Here is a 6,279-nt window from a genome sequence, read left to right on the forward strand (position 1 = left end):
TGGGTGGGTGGGTGGATGGATGGATGGATGGATGGGTGGGTGGGTGGGTGGATGGATGGATGGAGGATGGATGGGTGGGTGGGTGGATGGATGGGTGGGTGGGTGGCTGGATGGATGGGTGGATGGATGGATGGATGGATGGATGGGTGGATGGATGGATGGATGGATGGATGGACGGGTGGGTGGGTGGATGGATGGATGGATGGATGGATGGATGGGTGGATGGATGGATGGATGGATGGAGGATGGATGGGTGGGTGGGTGGATGGATGGATGGGTGGGTGGGTGGATGGATGGGTGGGTGGATGGATGGATGGATGGACGGGTGGGTGGGTGGATGGATGGATGGATCGGTGGATGGATGGATGGATGGATGGATAGAGTGGGTCCATGTGTGAGTGCAAAGTGTCATTAAAGATAAGTCTTAAATCTCTCCCTCTCCCCATGCCCCCTCCCATGTGTGTATGTGAGGAAAGATTCTTCACTAACAACACACATGTATTGGTCTGCCTTACATTACATAGTTGCTGCATTTGTTGGGACTCCATAGAAAGAAATGAACCAAAAAACTTCTGGTGATGTGCTGTAGTTTCTTGCCACTTCTGAAGACTTGGGCTGATTGGCAGAGTGATGTCAGCTGAGACAGATGCATGTGCTGTGACAAGACCCATGGAGGGCACGTGATGTTTGGAGGGTATAAATAGGACTCAGCAGACAGTGACAGAGGCTGAGTCTGGCTTACTTATAGAGCTAGCTGTGGACACTTGTGGGTCTCTCATCTTCTCTGATCTTTGATTTGCTGAGAGAGGCACAGCCAAGAACTAACTTTTCTTGGCATTGCTCCAGGTCCCTCCTGCTAACTCCTGCTGAGGCTGAGGCCTGGCTGTCTCTGCTAGGTAGTGCCACTGCTGCTGATTCGTGTTTGCTATCCCAACTCTATTGAACTAGACTGCTAGCGTATCCATGAAGTGTTTGTGAGTGGATCGAGCTGCCATTGCTAACCTGTGAACTGAACTGCCAATTTCCAGACAACACAGATGAGAGTTGCTCCAAAGAACCTATCTAAACAGGTCCACTTCCCCTCCCCCAACCCACCCCCGTATCCTTTCTTTCCCACTACCTCCGGTAGGTGGTGGGCTAGAAGGGAGGTTAAATCGTTTAAGAACCATCATTAAAGATAAGGTTTGAAAAAAGTTACATGTGCCCGCTACCATGTGCCCAACACTGTCCTAAGCACTGTAAAGAGATTTGATTTTTAAGCTGCGTGTGGCACTTGTACAACAACCCCAGTACAACAAATGAGTGTGAAGACTTGGATTTGAACCCAGGCCAGCTAAGTGGATCCATTCTCCATGCTTTTGAAATGCCTCCTAATTCTCAAGGAATAAAGTGTTCTGTATGCCTTAGCTCTCAGAGATCTGAGTCTCTCATCTGGACAGTCTGGGTGGCAGGGGGCTGGGTAGCCTCCCTGGAAAGAGAGAAGGCCTGACTGGCGCCAGCTAGCCAACCCTTGCTGATGTCAGGAGCTCAGCTGTCACTCTTGCTGTTAACCTTGGGGGAAAAACACATTTGTGGCAGATAACAGGCGCAAGGGCGTGCCAGCCCTCCGCCCGCCACAGGCCTGATGGATGGGCTACATGGGCCCCCCCTGACCTGTGTGTGTTCTGTTATCTGCTCGGCCACGGGAAGCTGTTCATCACAGCGACAGCTACGCGAAGAGCACCTGCTGGGCTTGCATCAGCCAGAGCCACCAGCATCCTGGGAGGAAGGAAGGGAGGTTGTCCAAGGAAAGGACAGAGCAGGGTGGGGAAACACAGGGAGGAAGGCGGGAGACTCAAGCCCAGGAGCATCCCCACACCAAGCACTGGCCCCAGCAGTGCCACTGTATTCTGGGAATGATGCCTGGCTTCTTCCCGTTCCTAATGGTATTTTGGAAGAGCTGTGTGACCATGGGCTAATCACTTAACCACTCTGAGATGCAATATGAGATTAAGCTTTACTAGAAACAGACGATCATGTTTTCCTCCATAGCCAATCATAAGGTATTGGGACTCTTCAGGGTCCAGATTGACAGCTCAGGGATGGTAAGTGACTAGAATATGGTCACACAGCATATCAGTGCCACCAAGAATAGAAGCTGGGTATTAGATCTAGAATTGAGTGTCACAATGCCAACTTGTTGTTACCTCAAAATCAGATTATACTATCACCTCTTATCCTGCCAGTGTCTTCCTGTCATGCTCAGAAACAATCCACAATCCTTGCCAGGGCCACATAAAACCTGGCCTCTCCCTCCAGACGGACACCACAGTGTTCTGCTGCTTACTGTTATATGTATGCATCTCACCTGGTGGCCCTGGCAACTACTTCTCTCTCTCTCTCTCTCTCTCTCCCTCTCTCTCTCTCTCTCTCTCTCCCTCTCACCCACTGGTATGACTGGCCTGTTCCCTCCCAGCCACAGAGCTCAATTTAGCCTGTATCTCCTGGGAAAGCGTGCTGGCAGGAAACCTCACCTCACCCCCACCCAGTATTCAGATCTCAGCGGCTCCCCACGCTCAGCACAGCCCAAAGTGATGCTGTTTGTTCACCTGTGTGTTTGCTGTCTGCCCCTCACAAAGGTGGACGCTCCCAAGTGTCATGGCTGGTGCTCCTGAGGCTTCTTCAGAACTGAACCAGATTGCCTCTCCTATGCTAAGGGCTTTGCACCAGCTCCCTCTGCCTAGAAGCCTCTTTCTCTCCTCTTCCTCACCTCAGCTCCTTTTCACTTAGCAGATCTGTAGGTATTCCCCTTTCATGATGGTCTCAGGACTGCTCTGAGGGAAACGATGGAGGCCAAGTGGAGTTGAAGCCTCCTCCCCTTGATGGGAGCTAAGTTCTGACATCTTGTAGGCACAGGATGTGCTGAAACACAAGGATCCTTCTGAGGGAAGGCCAGAGACCCTGGGCCACTGTATAAGTGCAGCATACACCCAAGTGTCCTAAGGACACCGTGCTGAAAACATTTCAGTCAGTCTCAGGGAGGGGGTCAACAGAGGCTCATTTGACCCTGTAGAAAGCTCTGCCCTCTACCCTCTCACCAAATCCTTATAAGACCAGCATGGAGCCCCTGGGCTGGGCCTTCTGAGTCCTAACCCAGAGAAACCACAGGCAACAACAGACATAATGGTAGCTAAGAGCCCCCAAGCTCCTTCTATGTGAGTGTTAGAGACCCAGAGCCAATGTCTGCCATTGGGGACTCTGTCAGCGCCCTGGAACTCTGAGATCTCTTTTTCCCCTCTCCCACTGAAATCTGTGGTGTCACCAGCTTCAAGTAATGCCTGGCATATTGCAGAGCCTTAGCCAACACCATTGATTTGGTCACTCAGTCCTCTAAAGCACCACCATGAACACAGAGACATTCTATCCTTGCTTAAAGCCACACAGCAAGAGGAGGCCTGATTCTTTTTGACTCCTCTCTCTGGGTGAAGAAATGGGGATTATAGGGGAATCCTCAAAGTGGGAAGTGAGGGGGAGCATACTTCCTTCAGCTTGACCTTTTACTTTCTTCTGGGAGAAAAAGGCCAGACAGAGAAAGGGATGCACCCAGGGCTGCCACATCACAACTAGAAGGCCCACATTCCTGGCCCGGGTGTCACAGGCCACATTCACAGAGCCTCTGTGGATTGAGCCCAACACAAGACCCAGGCTGGAGACGGGCAGAGGCAACAGGAATGGGTTGGCATCTCTGTGTACAGAGCTAAGAACACAGAATGGACCACTGCTTAGGAAAGCTCTGGGGTCCTAACAATCTCATAGAGCATTTCACAACAGCCAGAAGATACCACCATTGTACTTTTCATAAGAGGAAACTGAGGCCCAGACCAGGCTAGATGACACCTGAGGAACCCGGCTGGTCCCCGCGGGGTCAGAACCTAAATGCGAGTCTGTCTCTCATAACCCTTGGCTAAGGGGCCAGGATGGCATCATAGAGACCACCCAGGAGTCTACGAGAGTTTGGGTGGCAGTAAAGGAAGCACGGTTTTGGGGGGTGCTGGTACCATGTCAGAGTCTGGGCAGAGAGTGGGTCCCCATTCCTACCCTAGCTGCCAGGTCACCTTCTTCAGCACCCCGCCCCCACCTCGCCAGAACAAGGGCTGGAAAATAAATGAGTCTGTTTATGAAGACCATCATGTTGCCGGCAAAACAAGGCACTCGGCGGAGCAGCTCGGCGCCTCTAATGGGACATTATTTATGTCATTTTCCTCTAGGCGTTGGAGCCATTACCGCCCGGGATGGTGCTCCGTCACCCTCCACTCCCCCAGTGATGTTCCAATGTCACGCTGAAGGATGTGCGCCGCGGCTTCACAGGGAACAAACGGCTGCCAGCCCCAGGACCTAGAGAGGAAGGAGAGGGGATGAGGTCGCCCTTCCCTGCTAGTCAGGGTCCCTGCTCCGCTGCCAAGGGAGCCTGACTCTTCTCCAGTTGCCCTTAGTGTCCACAGCCTGCCAATGGTTGAAATCCTCCGTGACTCCCCATTGCCCTGCAGAGAAACCAATGTCCAGTCAATCAAAGAAGCCTCCGTTCTGGGCCCCGCCCACCACCCCCAACCTCAGATGCTGCCACACCCACTTTCTCAGCCTAGGCCTCTGGGCATGACTAGGTCTCCCCACCAGAACCTTTACTTCACAAAGGGCTCCCACAGCCTCTGTCTGCTCTTCAAGATAGCTGCCCCAGCCTCCCCTAGATAGAGGCTAGCCTGCAACCTCCGTCAAGTGTGCCAAATGACAGCCACTGGTTCAGCTCAGGACTGGGACTTTCAGCTCTTCACACTGTTTAACACTCAGTAAAGTGGTGGTTCATGCATGTAATCCCACCACTTGGTGAGGGGTGGCAGGAGGATTGCCATGAGTTCAAGGCAAGATGGAGCAATATATTAAGTACTAGGCCATCTGAAAAGCATCGTTTTGAGAGCTGGTTCAGGCTTCCCTAGGGGTCAAGCAACAGCACCCTTTAGACTCTGAAGTCTAAAGTGTAGAGCCAGCTGGAACTCGACAGTGATGAGGTGAGGCCAAGCTCAGACACATGGATTGCTCCCACATACCCGGTACCCAGTAGATGCTCAGACATACTCCCCTCTGCTAGCAGGCTCCTTCCTCTTCACCTCCCTTCTTCTGGTTGCTTGGTTTGCACTGGCGCAAGCTCCAGCGCCAGCCATCCTCTGCCTTAGGATGCCCTCAACCCGCTGCCCTTGCATGCTTGCTGAATGAAGCACGGGGCCAGTTCATGAGTTTGCCTTAGCACTCTCTGCTCTGGAGCAGAGATGGGAACAGTCCTGGATGCAGGGTTGCTGTGGTGCTCAGAAGACCACAAGAATGTCTTGTGGGTCGCACCTGCGGTGGTAGGGGCTGTTTTAAGGGCCACAGGTGCCTATTAGCCTGATCACTGGCATGCCTGCCTCGGCAGTCTGCCGGGGACCGCAGGGGTCCCTCCCACTCCCACAAAGCCTCTGCTGTGCCCCATGTGGTCTGGCAATGAGTTCAGTAGTAGTTGATGGTTTTCTAGTACCTTTCCCTTGGCGACTCCTGAAGGCAGGGGTGAGAGTTTGGCTCCGCTGTATACCCTGTCCTTAGCACAGTGCCTGGAAGAGAGCGCGTGTCCTGATTTTAATAAGCAAGCACATGACTGAGCTCACGATGCTCCTACCACAGCCTCGCATCGTGAGAGCTTCTCCCTTTGTCTCCTGTTTTCCGTCCATCATTTTCACGTTTATCTTTTAAAACTTTTTCCCCCTTTGAATTAATTTTCCTTTATTCCTAGTAACCCAAATTAAAATTTTAGTTTATATTTAAACTATCTTGCTCTTCTTTTGCACACGTGCTCATGTGTGAGTGTCTGCCCATGTATAAGCATGTGTATAAGCATGTGTATGAGCCTGTGTGTGAACATGTGTGTGAGCATGTGTATGAGCATGTGTATGAGCATGTGTGTGAGCATGTGTATGAGCATGTGTATGAGCATGTTTATATGTGTATAAGCATGTGTATGAGCATATGTATGAGCATGTGTGTAAGCATGTGTATAAGCATGTGTGTAAGCATGTGCATAAGCATGTATGTAAACATGTACATAAGCATGTATATGAGCATGTGTATAAACATGCATATGAACATGTGTATGAGCATATGTATGAGCATATGTATGAGCATATGTATGAGCATGTGTATGAGCATGTGTATGAGCATGTGTATGAGCATGTGTATATGTGTATAAGCATGTGTATGAGCATGTGTATGAGCATG

The sequence above is a fragment of the Grammomys surdaster genome, unplaced genomic scaffold (genome assembly GCF_004785775.1).
Source record: "Grammomys surdaster isolate TR1022 unplaced genomic scaffold, NIH_TR_1.0 125561, whole genome shotgun sequence".
Lineage (NCBI taxonomy): Eukaryota > Metazoa > Chordata > Mammalia > Rodentia > Muridae > Grammomys > Grammomys surdaster.